At 37.7% G+C, this 20,047-nt stretch overlaps 1 protein-coding gene across 2 annotated transcripts in view; it reads left to right on the forward strand.

The window, feature by feature from the left end:
* The window catches only part of CTBP1 (C-terminal binding protein 1), a 231,513-nt gene that overhangs the window by 49,811 nt on the left and 161,655 nt on the right, over nt 1–20,047 (forward strand). The gene's annotated exons all lie outside the window — the stretch shown is intronic.

A 20,047-nucleotide genomic window follows, 5' to 3' on the forward strand; every position in this document is an offset into this window, starting at 1 on the left:
TCCTATTGAGGTAATATTGAATGTGCACAAATACTGGTTTTTGGGTGGAAACTGATCTAGACAAATAAAAGAAACTAGTCTGTGACCTATTCTAGAGTTGAGTTGGCTTTCATCTTAGCATTTTACAACATTCTACCCAAACACCATAAAAGATTGTGGATTTGTATAAAGCAACAATTGCAAAAGGGCAAGATGACCACATGGTGCTCTCAGGAGTCTTTCTCTACAGGCTTGCCTCATGTAGATTAACAGCTTGTATCTGAAAGAAAGTAAAAAGTCAGATGAAAAGAAAATGAAAATTGCAGGAGACCCCCAAATGTTAAATGAGTATTAATAAAAATAGTGTGAATTCTAGTGAAAGGACTTGTAATCTTTTGGGTCTGTCATTTTACCTCAGGTCACAAATGACAAATTGCATATTCTTGCTCTTTTCTCCAAAAGGGTTTTTAGAGCTGGTACGAAAGCAGGTTGAGGGATAAGTTGTGCTGTTTTTAAGAATATACATTAATGGTCTGGACTAAATGAATTTTTATATTAATATGTTAATTTCTCACTAAAAGGCAAGGGAATAGGTAATTTCTTTTTGACACAATGGGAGACAGTGTACAGACTGGTGGGCACGTGCATCATGCCTAATGATGTGAGCTGGGGGTGAAACCTTTGCCTCCTCCACGTGTTGGTCTTGAGACCCTTTCCCAGCAGCTGTGTTGTGTGAGGAGTCCCTGGTAGTGGATTTGTACCACTTTCTTTGTGCCAATGTGAGTGTGACTCTACCAAGAGCTACACTGAGAAGCTGACTCGTAGTAAAACCTTTTGTTGGCATATTTTCCATTTAGGTAAATTCCTCAGTCCAGGTCACTGTTCAGCTGACAGAGCAGTTGCATGGAAGGGGCAGCTGGAAAAGCTCAGTGAGGTTGCTGGGACTGTTTAGCCTAACACAGCCAGAGAAAGGGACATTTCATCCAAATATCAAAGGATGCAGCTCCACATATGGGTGGATGAATCGCCTTGTCAGTCTTCCAAAACTGGCCAAGCCCACCCATGGTTGCCAGGTCCAGGCTGTTACTGTGTCCCACCTAGACTGCTTGGCCAAGTGGCCAGAGCCTGCTCACTGGAGACTGATCCCTGCTCAGAGAATGGGGAACTGACTGCAGAGGATGATGAAATTGGGAAGGCTGCCCCACTTTCTGTGCATCTCTGCTGTTAGATCATCTAGAACTGACCTAGGAGTGTGCATGCTCCTCTTCTCTGCTCGAGTCTCAGTTACCCATCCTAGAGTTTCTGTATCCAATTCTTCAATAAAAATGGAGAATATGAACTTTTTTTTTGGCCTGTGTTAGTCAGCTGAATCAGCAAGATGTGAAGAAGAATGACAAACCTGTCCCTTTTGCTGGCAGCCAGCAGTTACAGCAGCTCAGCCCACTCAGTGCAATCTCAGCCTCCTAATGGGCTGATTATGTTGAGCAACAGAACAATCTAAGAGGCAAAAAGTCTGTGATGATATGGGAAGGAACATTGCCAGGGACAGAGGTGACAGACCAGCAGCCACTGGGACTGAAATAGCAGTGGCTTCCCCCAGGCTCTGTGCTCACATCCAGTGATGCTCTTTTGTCTGGCTTGTTTTTCCCTGCCCTGCATAATTCACTGCATCCATCCTATGGTAAAATCTGCTTGGCCATGCAGTGGAGGGAATTGATCCACTTGAAAAGTGATGTAGGAAAAAAAGGGTTTTTTTAGCGACCTCTCTGCTTCCTTAATCCCATTTACCAAATAGCCAGGTTGGGAAAATAGAGTGGGAAGGCCAGGCAGAAAATGATCAGGAGAGGGGATAAAACAACAGATATGGAAACATGCCTGACATTTTTTAGCTGTGGGAACCCAGTTTGGCTCCCAAGTGTTGGAACTGTGTTCTGCTCTTGTGTGCCTGTATGTTCAAATGTTCTTTGAGGCTTGTAAACACATTTTCCTAATGATGATTTCAAAGAGTGTAAAAAGGGATAAAAACTATGGGGGTTGGTTTGTTTTATAATGGCTTTTTTTTTTTTTACATATGGGCCTGTTCAGGTTTAAATTAATTAAATTTAAATTAATTAAAAATTAACTATGCAGAATTGTTCTCTGGTATATGTGCCTTTCATGACACAACCTAAATATTTTATATTTTAGAAATTTGTGTGATATTTTAAAAGGTTAGGGAATGTAGTGAGCTGTTGAACTATTAAAGGTTATTTATTACCTAAACCACTATTAAAGGTGGTTTATCTTCTTGGTCAGCTTTTCTGTCCATCAGTTTGTGCATTGCTTTCTTCTCTGGAACTTTCCCTTAGAAGAGAATATTTTAAAGATGCACTTTATTTCTATTGCAAGTTCACTTACAAATAGGCTGCAATAACTTGCTAACTACTACTAACTATGTATTTTTTCATGAATTCCTGAATATAATGAAACTTAATGGAGCTCAGTAAATGATTTTGTCTCTGAGGTACCCATGGTTCCCTTTGATGATTTCTTAAATATAAAATTAAATATTTGCTTTTAATCCCAAAGCTGTTTGCAATTATATTTTTTTGTGCACATTTCAGTGCTCTGCCATTGAAGGCTGTTCCTTAAAAAAGCCAGGTATTAAATTCTGGTTTTTAACTTCCACCACTAGCTGTGAATTATGCTTAGGCATAAGGACATGATTCAAGGCACTCTGAGATGCTAATATGAAACTCACTTCACAATTTGTAAAATAACATTTAGGATTCTTCCCTTGGAGATAAATGGTACCACGACATGTGAAAGATTAATTAGTTACTGATTATATTGTTCTTTGTCCCCCTCTCCGGTGATGCTGGTGATTGCAAAGCATAATTACAGAAGTATACATTTGGCAGAACAGTTGGAAGTGTCACAGTGCAAAAATAAAATGTGTTCATTTTGTGGGTAATTTGAAAAATTCAAAATGTTTTTGGCATTTTGAAAAGTTGTTATCTCTAATTAAGGTATTATTGTACTTTATATTGTAACAAACTGTAAACAATGCTGTTTATTTGCTTATATTCTAGAAATCCTTAATTAAATTTGTGTATGTTTTACTGACCATTGCTTGGCAGTTACCTTGGGCTGTCTGATCCCTCCTGCATTTGCTGGGTGCTAATAGATAAAGCAGGAAGGAACAGAAGGTGGCTGCAGGCAGGGGGAATGTCTGAATTGTCTGTGAAGGGGCTTGGTGAACACTGTGAATTATTTTTAAGTACATTATTTTGGCTGCCTCAGCACTATATATTTATTGTACACTGCTTTTGGTGGGTTTCCAAGCTTTAGGGAACACTGGTGGAGGAGGAAAGGGGCTTCTCTCATTTCTTCCTGCTTGTTTGCACAGGTATTAGGGATTAAAGTACAGCACAATGCTGGAAATGTTACTGGAAAATTCAGAGGACTTTCCCAATTAGTAATTTCTTCCCAGAGCACCTCATGTGATATTTACACAGCAAAGACTGCAACATGTGCCAAGTACAAGTCTGTGAAGACCCTGTCTGTCCCCAGACAGGTGTGGATTTTTGTTGGGTTTTTTTTGTTTCTTTTTTCCTGTGGTATTGATAATGGAAAAAGCATCTTAGCACTCAGAATGCTCAAACATTTCCTGTTTTTTTCTTTTTTTGTGCAGCACTAGTGTTAATGTTATTCTTTATATGCATGTTGCTTCATCTTTTTAAAAGTGCCCAGAAGAAAAGTTGCAATGTATTTTAGCTATTTTAACAGTGATGCTTTATTACCTTAGAAATGAACAGTTGGCCAGGATCATAAATTGGAAAAGAAAGTGCATATTAATGGGATGAATTTCTGAAATTTCAGATAAAATCTCTCATCTTTGCTTTTATGAAGGGCAGCCTTTCTTTGGGAAGATTTGATTACTGGCAAATACCCAAGTGTGATGCACTTTGAAGGACAGTAAAAGTGCATGATAAATGAATAGTTTATTTTCAAGGATATGGCCTGGGCTTTCTTTATAAGGAAACATCTGTGTTTTTAGAGCTTCTTTTTTCTGCTTGAGGTTTAATAAGATGAATCTTCAGTTTGTAGTTGATGTGGAATATGTTGATGGTTCCAGGAGGAATGCAGAGGGGAAAAAACCAGATATGAATTGAATTTGGTTGTCTTTTCAAATTGATAAAGAAATCTTGTAATAAAGAGTGACTTAATTAAAAGAAAAATTTATTAACTTTCCTGATTTCTTTTGCTTGTGTGTGTAATACCTTGGCTTTTTAACTAGAGGGAAGTACCAGGTTGACAAATACCAAGTGTTGCTTCATGACCATTGATGGATCCTATCTAATTGGTGTAAACTGGGATTTGACCCCTTGCAGTTGTGAATGAGGCAGTTGAGTTTTCTTATATTAATAAGAAGATGGCTTACTTTGGCAAGGTCTGGGCTTTCCTTGAATTTCAAAAAGGATTTTTTACTGAAATTGGTCTGTACCATGTAAGTTGATCTGTAAATAAGAGAAAGGAGGAATAAATGTCTCCAGGCACTGAGTGCCCTTTGCTCTTTCTTATATAAGTGGGAATTGCAGATGTCAAGTTCTTTGGAGAACAAGAGCTACAGTTTCCTTAACATTCAAATTTGAACATGTTCTTCATTGTTTCACTTGTAGAGATACAGGAAAGGAAATAATAAAATGCACAGGCAATGGTAAATCAAATAGTACTTGATTGAGTTTTCTTCCTGTGTACTGATATTTGTACTGGGCATACTTAATATACCAAATGTTTCTTAAAAAGGGATTAATGGGCTGCCTCATTTCTTGGTGTCTTTGACAGACTTCAGAAGGTGGCTTAGTGAAGGATTAGAGCAGCAGAGGGAGCTAAAAGATTCCTAATATTTTATCATTTGTTTCCCAAGTCAAAGTAGCTCCTTTATAAAGTACCAATTAACCTTTGCAAAAATGTGATTTTCTAACCTTAAGTGCCTTAAGCAAATACATAAGCATTTGAACTGGAATAAATTCCTTTTCTCTGTAGCAATCCAGTATAAATTAAATTAGGAATTAGATAGTTAAAGCTACCAAAATCTTTCTGCAGGAACAGCCATCAAACCTTTCAAGTGTAGCAAATGAAAGTGTTTAAGCAAGCAGAGTTTTCTATGAAAAACCTATAGAAGAATATTCTATAAGTAAACTAATTTACATTCAGATACAAGTGTTTTAACATAAAAATGCATACTTTGGTGCATTGCATACAAGCATGTTTTAACTATTCAACACTATTTTTCTGTGTATTGCTTGTAAAAACTTTGAAAGCATTTTTGAACATGTGGTAATACAGAGAATTAGATAAGAGTTGCCTTCAAAGAACAGGGAGCATATTCTAAGGACTAAGATAAGCTGACTTTAAAATAATAAAATAACAAATGGTGCTACCAGGAATCTCAACATAACATGATTTTTTGCTTCTTTCCAAAGGAAAATGATCTGTATATATGGGTTTTGTTTACCCTACTGCAAAAGCATCCTTTATCTCATTAGAATTAGAGTTGAAATGCTTATGCACAGACTTGTGGTTGGTTTTTGGCTTTGTCCTTTATATCAGTATTTGCAGTGCAAAGTGGTTTTTAGCTTTCCTTTGGCATCCTGCAGTAACCTGCATCTCAGTGTTCACCTAGACAGGCTTTGGATTTGCATCCACTTAAGTATTACAATATTGCAGAGGTATTGCAAGTTGTATGAAAAGGGAATTGGCTTAGAAGCCCCTTTTGCTCTAAGTGATACTAAACAGTAGCTGCTAATGAAAATCATTGCTTCAGTAAGAAAACCTGAGGGGGGAAAATCTATGGAGAAAAGAATCTGAGATTTTTAAGTTTTGCTGAAATGTTCATGTCACTGTTTTAAGTTATGAATGTTGTAAAGAAAAACTGCAATTTTGTGGTGTCCAGCATAATGCATTTTATCTGTGTTGTCACATTTTGACTAGTATATTGAAATAAAATACACTTAAAATAAAATACAGTTGGTGACGACAGCAGCTGTGTTCAGCTGTGATTTATCCAGAAAGTTGCATCTTGACACTGCAGTAAAGTCAAAATAGTTTCCCTTAATGTTAGTGTCAAAGACAGTGTTAAATACAGAAAATAATATAGCATGACACTGGTTTTACAGGGTTGTATTAATTGTATTTGAAGTATCAGTTATTTGAGTCAGAATCCAGTACATAACAACACATCATCCTCTAATTCCCGAATAATCTCCAGAGAATTTATTCCTCCTATTCTTCTATTAATAAAAATATTTTCAGGCTAGATATTTAGCTTTTATACAGTGCAGATGCATGGCTGGTAAAAATTTTAGAAGCTTTAGAAGTCTTAAGTACTTGATGGTACTATGTTCTTATTTCTGCCTGGGGTCAGGGAAGATGCTCTGATGTTGCTTTGCACTCTGCTCTGGAAAACTGAACTGTACAAAGATTAAGTGTCTAGGTAAACATACTGAAAAATTTACATAGTCATCTAATTAAAGCAGTCATGTTCAGCTTTCACAGAGGCAGTTCCCATCCTCAGGGAAGTGCAGTCTGAGATGCAAAAAAGGATTTTATTTTGTTTCCTTCCTTAGTGCAGTCAGGATGGGAGTGTGATTATGCAAGTGGAAACAAGAAAATAAAAGTGGAGACAGTCTTTTAGTGCTGGAGGCTTCTGCACAAGACACACATTCTTGTGTCCTCATTCCAGGAGGTCAATACTGAATTGAAGGGTGCCTCTCCTTGAACAGGAGGAATTGCATGGAGGGAGTACCCAGCAGAGATGTCCCTCCTCATTAGAGAAGTCATTGTGGTCTGATGGATAGGTCATTTGGAGTTAGGAAATCTGTGTTTTATCTTGTAGCTCTTCTGAAGTCAGGTACCAGGTTAGAAGAAAAAAAAAAGCTGCCTCTGCCTCTTCTTTTTCTGTGACAGAAAACAGTCAGAGATGTTCTGGGATATAAATAGCAGCAGGCTGTTGTAATACTCTTGGAATCCCTTTAAAACATGAGGCTTTGCTAATTGTGAAAATACCTGGCACTTGCTGCAGGTGAAATCACACCCTTTGGTACCACTGGAGATGCAGAGCTCTGCAGTGGTTTGTGGCCCTGCTCAGATACCTAAATAAAAAGTTTCCTTCTTCCACCCTTTCCTATGAGAACTAAATTTAAATTGCTTGTGACTTTGAGCAGATGTATTTGAGATTTTTTTTTAAAGCCAGAAATTAGCTGTTAAAAATTATTCATGTTTCTCTTTCCCCTGATGCTTATTTTTCAAAGTATCCTCCCATGCACTGAATTTTCAAACCTTTCATTCTGCCAATTAACTGGAGACACAGCAAAAAAACACACCAAAAATTACAGGCAATGGCAGTAGGAGAGCAAATGATGAAGAGTAAAGACTCTTTATTCTTTTGATCCTACCTGTATTTTTCAGAAAGTTTCCTTGTGTGCTAGATAATGACACTCAAATACAATTAGACTATGACTCCTGCTAATAGGTAATCAAGAATAATTATAAGTTTTAATTAAATACACGATAAATGCCTCTTTTTGTCATGGAGTGCACATTAGAAGAAATAGTTTTATTAAGTGCTAAGAAAACTTTTTCCCAGGCAATTTTATCACTATTTCTTGTTCCCTGCTGTTCCTTTCTGTCTTGAAGATTGCATCAGTCACACGCATGTGGTTTTTTCCTGGGTATCAAATACCACTTAGGCAGGTGTTGCTTAATTTCCACAACATCTGCCAGTCATTTTTGGTTGCTGTTGTTAGTTTAGCTAACCTGCAGATGGTCATGTTTGCCAGTCTGTGCAGTGCTCCACAGACTCCCATGCTTGTTCCCTGAGTGCTGCCCTTCACTTCCATGCAGGCACCAGCAATTTATCAAACTCAAATAATTTAGGAACAGATACTTCTTCTTGCAATAAACAAAAGCAGCTGCACTCTAGCTATCCTTATCTGCATGAATGCATAGATTGTAAAGGGCTTTTCTGACAAACAAAACAGAAGTTTAGAATTTCAAACTGGAATTTAGGGCATGTAAGTCAGAATGAGTCGACACTGATGTTTAGAAACAATATAATAATGCAGAGAATGAATTAGTTACCATAGTAACTGCTTTGTTTTAATAATTTGGTGGGGCAATGAATAAAAGGAGCTCAGAAGGAAGTAGTATCACTCTTGATTACATGTGCAACAAGAGAGGTTTTGTTCATTAATAGTGGAAATTAATTTGATTTTATAACAGATTGAAGAATGAATGTATAAGTTTTACTTTGGAAAGGCAATAAAAATGATGTACAGATTTTTTTATTCTTATTTTTTCTACCCCCTGGGAAAAACATAATCACATTTTACATTTTATTATGGCAATGCAGATTATTGATTTCTTAACAATAAAACATGCTCAATATATTGCATTGTAAGCGTGGCTTCAATCTGTGTGCTGTGATTTGTTGCCTGGCAGTCGTTGGCAGCCTAGCAACATGCTTCAGTCCAGATCTGCAAAAGGATGTAGACACCCAAAGTTAGGAGTTACAGGAAAGGCAGGTTTCTCAGTACTTCAAAACCCATCCAAAATCATCGGCACCGTGAAATCCCTTTGTGCTTTATGGATGAAATTCAAGTACACTGCACACTTTAAAGATCACAGAATCCCAGGATGGCTTGGAAGGGACCTTAATGATCCTCTCATCCCAACCCCTCTGCCATGGGCAGGGACACCTTCCATGAGACCAGGTTGCTTGAAGTCCTGACCCTCTGAATTTTCTTTCCTCTTGCAGATTTGAGCAGTTTCATGTGCATTTTGTGACAAACGCATGATCCTCAAACAAAGACAAAGCAGGAATCCCAAACTGAAGGAGCTCTTTTGGAGGCAGATGTGGAGCCAGCAGAAGCCTCCTGTGCTCACAGGCAGCACAGGCAGCTGGAGCCTGTTCTGCAGAAAGAGGGAGGCACAGAAAGAGGTGCTTTGCTGCAGAAATTTGTGTGCAGAGCATGTCCCAGCACCTCTCCCAGCTGCCTGCGTGCTGATGAGGCCGTGTCTGGAGACTGGCAGGTGTCATGGAAGAAGGGATTACTGCCGATGTTCTACCAGAGCCTTTCACAGGGCACAGCCTCTAATTTGTGTCTGCCTTCTCATCTGCTGCCCTTTTTTAAATTCTCCTTGACTACTGGCAGCTTTTGGCTGAAATTTGCTGGTGAGTTAAAGATTTAATTATGGAGGTCCAGTGCGTAGATGGACAGACACAATTAGGTGAGCCTGGCTTCCTTTGAAAATCTGTCTGAAAGGTTCTTAGATATTGCAGACAGAAATAAGAAATGCCACCTGATCACTCCTTGGCCAAGGAAGAGATGTCCATCACCAGACCCAAATCATGTTCCCTCCCTAGACCAGGGAGCCCTAAAGTTGATTCTCCAGGCACTGCCCCAAACAGTGGCTCCTCAATAGGTGAAGGTGTGTTCCCAGGAGCAGGGAAACTTTCTGTTCCAGGTTATCATCAATCCAAAGCTGATTGGTTTCTTGAAGGGAGATTTGTTACCCTTTCTGTGTTGTTTGCTGCTGTCTATATAACACAAGCTCAACTCATTCTGTCAGGGGGAATAAAAGGGGTAACTAAGCTCAGTAGTGATTCAGAAAGGGAAATTCAAGCTTCTCTGTTTCCAGTGCTTCTGTGTGTGTTAAGTTTTGGAAGGAGATTTAAAACTGACTGTTCCTTCTCTTTGAGGTGAGTGCCCCCATCACTGGGCTATTCATGTCCTTGACACCTCCTTCCTGGTCTCATAAGAAACTTGCCCTAAAATAAATATTTCTAAAAGCAGTGTATCATACCTCCAGACCATGTTTTCTTCCTTCTTCCCTTATCTCTTAGCTGTATCTGAATAAAATTAAATTGTGATGTTTTTGAAAGGGACGCTAACTCGGTTTGAACTTTCCTTGATACCTAATCCTTCACTAGAATTCTGAAATGTTTGTTAATATAATCTTAAAGTTTACAAAATCCTTTCCTGTTTAATTTTTGTGTGTCAATCTTTGAAGCTTCTCAAAATGTCAGTTGATTAGATGAGTTTTGCCCCCTATCCAAGATGTCGATGGAGGGAAGTGAAAGGAAGTTCATTCCAGATCTGCAAACATCCAGTGAGGAATTTTTTAGTTTTAGGTTTTTAGTGTTTCCTTTTATCTGTGTTAACCATAAATCAGTGGTTATTTTATAGATTCCTTGTGATTACATTAATCAATAACATGACTGTATCCTGAAATAGTTGGTGAAAGAAACTTCACAGCAGCTCTGTGGCACTGGTGCATCTGATAGTGTGTGGTCTTGCAGTCAAATGTGGTCTTTAGCTGCCTTTCCCCCTGCAATTCTGTGTCATTTTCTTTGTTTTTCTGCTTCTCTTTTCTAATGAGGGAATAAAATAATTTTTGTTTCATTCCTGGTTTTCTGATGTTTCTTAAATTATTCTTTGTGATACTTTTTTTTTTCCTTGATGATACACAAGTGGATTTCCACTGATATTCATTAGCATTAAATGTTAATTTTTAAATTTAATGTTGAACTCTGCTCCACTCAGTTTGATTTTATTTGCATTAGTCTTTTATGAATGGAAGCACCTGCAAATATGTTCCTAAAAATCGTAGCTTTCCACATAGTTCAAAATTATTTAGCAGTTTACTAAGGGATCACTCATGAAAAACACTCCTGCCCTGCCTTGAAATTGTGGATTCTTCCTTTTTAAAAGAAATGCCAATGGGGTTTTCATGTCAGCTCCCCTGGTGGTGCCAAATGCTCGTTGGATACAAGCTGTGGTCTTTCCTGAGCCATGAAGTGCTCCAGAGGAATGACTGACTTGTACCTCCTGGAAATTTCCATCTAATTGGAAAACATATTTGCTGAACAAAGTTTGTTGGATTGTTCTAGATAAAAACTTTGCATTTTATGCAGTTTTAAAAGCTCTCTTTTAAAATTATTTACAAGGCAGACTGGTAACTTAGCTTAAACTTGCTTTAACTTACAGGCAGGTTAATCCTGTTGCATTGACATTGGACATATTTTTCTGATAGGAAGATAGAGTTCAAAGTTAAAGAAAGTAGCTTAGCCTCACTCTATACAAGTCAGTTATGAATGTTCAATTTAACAGGAAAGATTTGAACTAAGAATTGTTTTAATTGAGCCCAGTTGGCACATACAAGAGAACACTATTACATTTTGGAGTACTTCTTTCCAATAACTTCATGCATCTCTTAAAACTCATTTTGAGTATATGTGAGTACACATATACAACACAGATCACTTGAAAATGTAATCAAATATTTTGTATCCAAAAATGAGATATTTAATTTAAAAAGCATGTTTAAACAGGTAGTTAGGTTATTCCTGCCCCTGACTCCTCAGTCTGGAGTAGCTGTGACCTCTAATTTGTCTCATGTTTGTGTCCATTCTGTCTTTTGTCTCCCTTGTGCAGTTCCTTGCTCTGGATGCAGTTAATATCTCTTCTCCTCTTTTTTTTTCTTCTTGATGTCTGAGTGTGGCAGAGTTTATTGTGTTATCAAAGCTGGACTCTGGTTCCTGGAATTCTTTGCCTGTTTGCAGCAATTCCATAGGCCAGAACTGCCACAAGGTACACCAGTTAAAGGCTTATCAGCATTTCTCCATGAGCACAGAGGTGTATTTTCTGTTGAAAATCTTTCCTTAATTTGGTGTTACAATTGAACTACATTACATCCAGCATAAACGAAGGTTGATTTATTAGATGCAGTTAATTTAAAAGGCTCCTGAATACTCCCCCCTTCCTTCTGCAGTATAAGTGGCTTTTTTTTTTTTTTTTTTGGTAAGTTTTCAAGTGTAGCTGAAGCATGAGACAGACCCTAACTTAGGCTGCCAGGTTTACAGATGCCAGTGGGTTTATAAACCTTAAATTGTCTTTTAAATAAAGACTTCATAAAACAGTAGAAGGAGAGTTTTCATGATTTGTAGAAAGTCCATAAATTTATACCTAATGCAGCTGGGCTACTTTGCTATTGATGTAAAGGGGTTTACAAATTGATACAAAGTTTTTTTGGCAAAACTGCTGGAACCTCATATTTTAAGTAATAGTGCTGATAACTGTAAAGTTCTAGAGAAGTGATCCTATGCAGCATTCCTTGGCTGTGAAGGACAGAGCAGGGGGAGGCAGGGAAAGCTAAAATTATACATGGAAGCACATTCAAGATATCATCATATCCTTGACATTAGAAGTATAATCTGAGCTGTAGATTGGCAGTAATGCCTAATGATTTTGCATCCAAAACCAGATGACCTTGTTCTCCCCATTGATATATGCATAATGCTTTTTTGTGGTTTCTATTAATGATGTATTTCCTTTTTAATCAATTTCATTTCAATTAGATTATGTCCTTTCAGTAGCATTAAAGGATTATGGGTTGAGAAAATAAAAACTAATTTAGTAAGAAAGTGTAAACTGGAAAATAGGAGTTGATTTCAAAAAACCTCACTCCGATATTCATCTACTGATGACCATTTAAGAAACAAGAGATGCTGACACTGTTGCCAATGTTTTCTCTTTTATGACACCTAAAATACCAGGCTCTTGAACCAGTTACCTTCAAGCATTAGTTCAGTGTTCAGCTGCACCTGCTCCATCATCTGTTGTGACCTGTGGTGCTAATTTTATTGTAAAAGACGTTGTTCACAACAACAGTCAAGTTCCTAGTCAAGTACAAGAAAATATCTTTTAATATTTAGGTCAACTGAGCAACACTGATTTGGTTGTTTTACTTGCTGAAAGGTTTTTTGTAGCCTCCACAGAAGGTAAGGGTAAGCTAAAGCTTTTTCTTTCTATGTTCTATTTAAAAATAATATTGGTCATATGATGTTATCAGCAAGAAGAGAATCAGCATAGCTGCTGCTAAGACAAAAATGTATCTAGACTTGAGGTTTCAGCAGTTGATAAGGTTATTTTAAGATGCACTCACCATTTGAAGATGTTCCATTAATGCTTGAGATTAGCCTAATTTTTAAATGGCAGCAAATTTGATGGAAACATTTAGAGTATGCTGGATGGGATGTTTTCAGAACTCAGTTTCTCTGAAGCTTGGCTATAATCCTCCCCAGTTTTATGTTTTTCAAATATGACAGTGTCTTCTCTAAAACATTTGTCTGGTTGAAAATAAAGTGGGAGAAAAGATTGCGTAGTAAACCAGGGTGTCATTCACTGAATTTGGTGTCAGTCAATTCAGAAGTGATGTGGAAAAAATGCATTTACAGAAGTTTTATTATGCTGGATAATAAACTGCAAAATACCATAAAAGCTTTGTGTAGCAACTGAGCATAAGCATGGTGAGCTATCAGCTGAATCAGGTCATTAGGAAACTCCTCAGCTCTCATTTTCTCTGGCTCCTTTATTTTCTTCTAGTTCTAATTTTCATATTTTTTAGTATATTTCATAATAAGGGAAAAACCATTCTAACCTCATGTTTCAGGGACACAGTGATGTCCATGATATCTTAATTAAATAATAAATTATTGACAGCAGATTGATTATTGGTCTTGTAGCTGCAGCCAGCATTGACACTCTTGGGCTGTCTGTGCTGGCCTCCACCAGGCAAGTGAGGAAAACAGGAATTCAAACAGCTGGTGTGGTGTAAAGATGAGAACTCCACAGAAGTAAACTATGCACTCAGGATTTTTAGGTTTGCTGATGTGATTTGAAGGTGCCTTCCTCAGGTACCCAAGCTATGAGTGGCATCCAGTGAAGACCTGGGAGGTTGGTGAGGGCTCTTGGAGTTGAAAGCAGGTGCCTTTAGGAGGCAGTTCAGGACTTGTCTGAAGTTTGTGATCTTCTCCATGGCTATGTGTGGATCCAGCTGGCAAGCAGGAGTGGGGAGCACTAACATTTCTCCTTGCAAAAGTCTGAATGAGCTGTGCTTGAAAGGTACCTGACTCAGAACTGCACTGTATGCTATTGATAGTCAGAACATCAAGTCCCTTTCTGGGAATAAGGAAGAAGATTTTGACCTACTTTAATGGAAGTGTAGCACTTAAAATATTCTCTTCAACCCTAGGATTGAAAACAGTGTCCTGCTTCCTGCACAGGAGTCCAAAACCCCTCTCCTGTTACCTTTGCAAACCTGTTTCTGTTCTCAAAGCCATAACCAGCAGGCACCAAGTGAAACTGCTGCATGCAGGTGTAGGAAACATTTCTCCACACATCAGGGGAGTTATGAAGCTCTACTGCAGGATATTTTAGGTTACTGAAGTTTCAGGAAGGTTGAAAGAGTGCATAGGTTCGTGGAAGAAAAATCCACTGGGTTTGCTGAAACAATTCTGATTGACAGAGCTCTTGAATGGCAAATTGCTGGTGGCAGGGAGAGATTCTGAAATACAGTCCTGCCCTTTTTTCATCTTCTTTTTCTCACAGTTCTTTTCCTGAATCTTAGCAGCAGGGGAAAAAAACCAAACCAAGCACTATTTAGCAAGATAGATCTTTGGTTTGAACCCCTGACAAGCTTTTCTCGCTCCCTTGGTTGTGGAAGGTTTCTATCTTCCTTGCCCAAACTTACTAGAACTTTGGAGGGTCCTTCAGTTCTTTGAGGCTTTCAGCCTCATTATTAGAGTCAGAAATTAGAGCTGCACTGCCCGCCTGTAGTGCACAGTCCATAACCCAGCACTTCAGTGTCCACAGCCTCAGGTACCTGCTGCTGTGCTGTCTCATACTTCCCCATTAGCCCTGGCAGCACAAGAAATAATCACAAATTCAAATATCCATTCTACAAGTGTTGTAAAAAAGATTAATTTTACAGATCACTGTTCAGGTGGGGTTTTTTTTGTTTTTTTTTTTTTTTTGTCTAGCTCAGAATGGCTGAAGTATTCAAAGGAAGAGATATAAAGGATATAAAAATTAAAAAGTAGCTCCCTGTACTTGCAGCAATGCACAACATGGGATTGATTCAGGTAACACATCTGTGAGCAGATCCCTACAAGTGGTGTGGTGTGTGATTAAAGGTACAGCAGATCAGAACAAGGAGTAGCCAGCTGTGCTCAGAGTCCTTGTGGCAGCAATTTCTCCCTGTAGTTGTTTCCTTATGTGTGAAAGGATGATAAGACTCATCTGTCTGAGGCTTAAGTCATTGCTGGTTTTATAGCAAGGTGAAAAGTCTATATATAGTTTAATAAAACCCCCTACAAGTTATTACAGAACAGTGTTACTTAGTGTTTAATAATTTGCCTATTCAAGCAACTGTCTGTATTAAGGAATAATTGAAACGTATTTACAGAGCAAATTTGAAAGAAAAATAATAGCATTATCAAGCTAAAAAGCTATAGCACATAATTATTATACACTTCATGATTCAGCAGCTGAGCTGGTTTTGTGCATGTAAATGATTTCTACCTAATGGATTATTGCAGCAGTGGTGAGTGAGCACACAGGACTCTCTGAAGGGTGTACCTTGAGGACACTGCTGCAGCAATATTTTGCTGTGTCACAAGATTTTATCATGCATAAAGGACAGATTCCTTCATCCTCAGGAGTTTCCAGATGGAAACCACAGATACATTTCTGCTGCCAGTGTACAGGAATGCAAAATGTTCTTAAAAACAAACTGGTTCTGTTAGTACAGGGCTTTTTTTTTTAATTTAAATATTACCTCATGAAGTGTCTAACTTGTAACAGTAGTTATATGAACTACATCCAAAAAATGAAAAAAACTTATGTCTAATTACAAGAATTTTATGAGTGGTGTCTTTTATTTCTTATTTTTGAAGCAGGAGCAATAAAAATATAAGTGGATTTTAGTTTGCTGTTACAGTGCTCTGTATTTGTCAAGTCCTGTTACTAAACAAATAGTAAAAATGTTGTGTTGATTTTATTGCTTTAGTAACACAGTTACCAGAACCACTTTACTACACTTCTCCAAGATTTCCAACATGTTTGAGAGTGAGTACATAGAAGTAATTTCTCAGGTTTGGACTGTATCCAGTACATTATGGAAGTGATCTTTCTACACAGCCAGAGATCTGGGTACCAGATAAGGCAGGTATAGCTTCACTAGGATGAGATTTATCACTAGAAAAAAAAAATTGAAAATGTAATTACCAGAAAATTGCATTGAACTGGGGATCTGCCCTAAAATAAAGGCAGCGATGCAAACATTAACTAGCAGATATTAACTAACAAGCATCTACAAATAAAAAGGGGTAACGTGTCATATCTAGATCACTTTAATAGTTCTGGGGATGGTCTCAATTACAACTCTGTGTCTGTGCCAAGCATTCTTTATACCCCTAAATGTGTAAATTCTACATGATATGTCTATAGGCTGTGCAAATACAGTATTGTGTTGACTTGTGGTTTTTTTTTTTAAGAACAGCATCTTTCTACTGCACTGATAAAGTTGAGAGAAGAATGGGGAAATGTCTGGCAAACTTTGACATTTCTGATGGGGCCTTTAATGTCAGTCCAAGAAGTAATAGAGCTACAGAGAGATGTGAAGATGCATAGAATGAAGCTGTTAAAACTGTTTGCTTTGGCCTTCCCTCAAACATCTATGTGATAACAGGAAACTTTTTGTTGAACTTGAGAGTCAAATAAATTAAAACAAACATTCCTACTTAAAGGAACCTCCTCCCCAGCCAGTGAGTAACTTTCTGGTTTATTGAAATGTAATCTCTCATTGAGAGATGACATATCTCTCAATAAGAAATAATTATTGAAAAATTACACTAATACAAAATTTGTTGAAATATTGTTGTTGATAGTGTTACATGAATACACATTGAAATATTACACTAATACAAAATTTTTAAATATTGAAATATTACACTAATGCAAAATTTTAAAATATTGAAATATTACACTAACACAAAATTTTGGGGCTTTCCAAGGTGCTGTTTGATGTCTGTATTGCCAGAACCATGTTACTGTTTGCACTACCCTTGGCAGTGGCTGTTTCAGTGAGGTGGCACTAGCTGAGCACCCTTGGGCACAGAACCTTTTAACTCCCATCCACAGAAGAAGGTTTAACAAATTCTGTGGAGATTTGCTGTATAAACTTTTTATTTCTGGCCTGAATTCAGAGTTCTGTGCCTGAGTTTTGCAGTTAAGCCAGCGAGATCATGAGTGGAAGAAGAAAGGTCATCTATAAATTTAATTGTCTAAGGTTTTACTTGAGATGACATGATCTGGAAGTTTCTATCTTTTCTAGTTCATTGTAAAGGAACTTTTACTTTGGATAACACACCTGCTTTAGGTTCTTTGGGTGGCAGGAAGGATCTGAGCCTGAAGAGGACTCAGATCAGCTTCCTTGGATCTGAGGTTTAGATGGGAGAGCTGTTATTCTTGAAAGCTACTCTGTTGGCTATGTTTCTGTATCTTTACAGTAAAAGTCACTCGTTCCTGATGAGAGAGCATTTAGAAGCTGAAATGTATCTTAGGCTGTCCACTGTGCAGTATTTTTAATATTAAGGACATTGGTTTCTGGAGCTCTGAATGAAACACGCCTTAAAAGCCATGTGGGTGTTTACTTTTCAGAGGGGGGCACAGAAAAATATGTTGTGTTTTTATGCCTATGTACTGAAGTTATACAGTCCTGTTGATCTCTGTGTCCACACTGCAAATAACTTTTCAAAATCTGGTGTTGAAGCTGAATTGCTTTGTATTTCAATTTCTATCCTTGCATGTTACACATTAATTTTCTCTCGGAGCTCAGTCTCTTGTCTGGGGGTACAATTGCACGTTTCAGTTATGGTTTATATGCCCATACATTCCTAAATACAAGAATGTCTCCAATTCTGAAATACTTTCCCTGTGTAGTCAACATAAAGCCATTCTTGTGTGTCTGCCTGCCCCTGGTCCCTTCAAATTAAGTTGTGTGTCAGATATTTATGTCCCATTTATGTCTGATATTTTGGTGCCCTTTCTTCCTCTGTGTATCAGAATCCACTTGCATCCTCTCAGCTGATTTTACCAACATCCTCATTACTTATTCTACTTCACACACTAAATTAGCATTGAATTATGTGTTGCATGAATTTACTTGACAGATAAAAGGAAGAACATTTCTTGTGTCTTGAATGAGGAAATGAGTACAGTTAAAACATTGTGAAGGCTGGCCATCTGCAAAGAGGGACAGTGTCTGTTTTCTGTGAGAAAGTGAAAAACAATGCAGTGTGCATTGCCCTATCAGAGCACTTGCATCCTTTATTCAAGGCACAAAAGGAGGGCTCCCAAGTATTCCTCAGTTTTTCAGATAGAGACTTCATTTATTAAATTGGCACAAATGAAAAAAACAATGGTACAAAAAATTGCATGTTTGAAGGTACATATGAGCAAATGTACAGAAACAATTCTCTGATGATTGAGCTTCTACTTCAGTCCTTATCTCAGACTCCAGAGCTGTGTTCCCCTGGTCATTATTTCTTCAATTATGTCATATTTTATATACATTTTTATCTGTGTGCATCAATGAGGCAGAATGCCTGCTCTGAGTAAGCACTTTGGATTCCATCTCCAAACTCTGCTTTAATCAATATTGTTTGCAGTGACAAAGTGCTGTGTGGAGTCTCCTTTTCTTGTCTAACCTCAGAAGGGAAATACAACAGATGGGTTTCACCGTGTGTTTTTGGCAAGGAATAGCATGAAAATAGAAATAAACCTTATTGCATATGTGCTTCTCAGCACGATGCTTGTAATCTGCAATAAATATCACTAAAAAAGTGCAAACTTATTGCCAGTTCACCATTAATCAGGGGAAAAAAGTTTAATAGAATGAGCTTGAGAGCAAATGTGTCTTAACCTTTACATTAAAAAGTGGTGGTAGGGTGTTTTTTTCTTGTGGTCTCAGGTGAGATGACAATATAACTCAGTGTGCTGTCATGAGCTGAAAGGAGATGCAGTTACATGTTTTTCCAGAAACAGCAAGTCCATTGTTGTGTGAGCAATATAAAAAAAATGTAGAATATAACAGACTAAAGGAAGGAATATAATTATATAATTAGAAGACAAAACTGCATATCTTTAATTTTGTTTTCAACAGGACATATTTCCACAAATTACCAGTTGATATTTAGGTCACCTGAATTCTACCATTATGTGTAAATCACCTAGTTGTGGTAGATCTCAACGTTTTCAGGAAAATTGTAGCATGTTTTCTGAGCTCTAGATGATCCAGCTGTTACCAGGACACTGGAGATGATAAAGTGGTTAAATCTGTAAAATACTTGGAGCTGGAATGGAGATGACAGAGGTTGTCTGTGGTTGCTGTTGTGAGATGAGAGTCTGGGGTACCTTGGTGTCTGAGCTGTGCATCCTGGCCCAGTTCCAGCTGCCCTGGAGGCTTTTTGGAGGTCATAGATGAGGATATGTGTTTATCCAGGACTATCAACAAGATTTAATTTTAATAATGATTCATCCAGCCTCTTGTGCAGCTCAGCTCTTAGACTAGTTTCTGTGTGTCAGTACACTAAGTTATTTATTTTTTAAAAAAATCCTATCAACCAGGATAAATAAAAGCTTAAAAATGTTATTAAATTTAGAGATTAATGGTTGCTTGGCTTCTTTGGATAAGGCTAGATCTCTGGACCCTCTGTGAGATGGACTCTGGTTCTTTCTACTGAGGACTGGACAGTATTTTCCTAACAGTGATTTCTTCTTCAAATCTCTTCTTCAAGGAGATGTTAATCCCAGGGCCACCTACAGGATGTCATGAAATTCTAACCTTTCAGGTTTTTCCATTATATATAGTAATTATATCAATATTTAGTGATGATTCTGGTCATTCTGTATTCCCCAATGGCCAATGCAACCTTCTGTGACCCACCACAGACTCATCAGCCATGTCAACTGTTTCCTGAAAAAACAAAATGTTCTCTTTAACTGAAGACTCTGAAGGAAAAATGAATATCACCTGTTTATCCTTCCCATTCAATGTTTCCATTGTTTCACTGATGTCAGTTCTGTGCTTCTACTAAAAACAGGGAAGAAACAGTCAAGATTCAACTGCAGCAATTCATGTAAGCCCAGAGCAAGTGAACCTTTTACTTCTTTCTGTCAGT

This window comes from Geospiza fortis, unplaced genomic scaffold (assembly GCF_000277835.1).
Source record: "Geospiza fortis unplaced genomic scaffold, GeoFor_1.0 scaffold730, whole genome shotgun sequence".
In the NCBI taxonomy this organism is placed as follows: Eukaryota; Metazoa; Chordata; class Aves; order Passeriformes; family Thraupidae; genus Geospiza; species Geospiza fortis.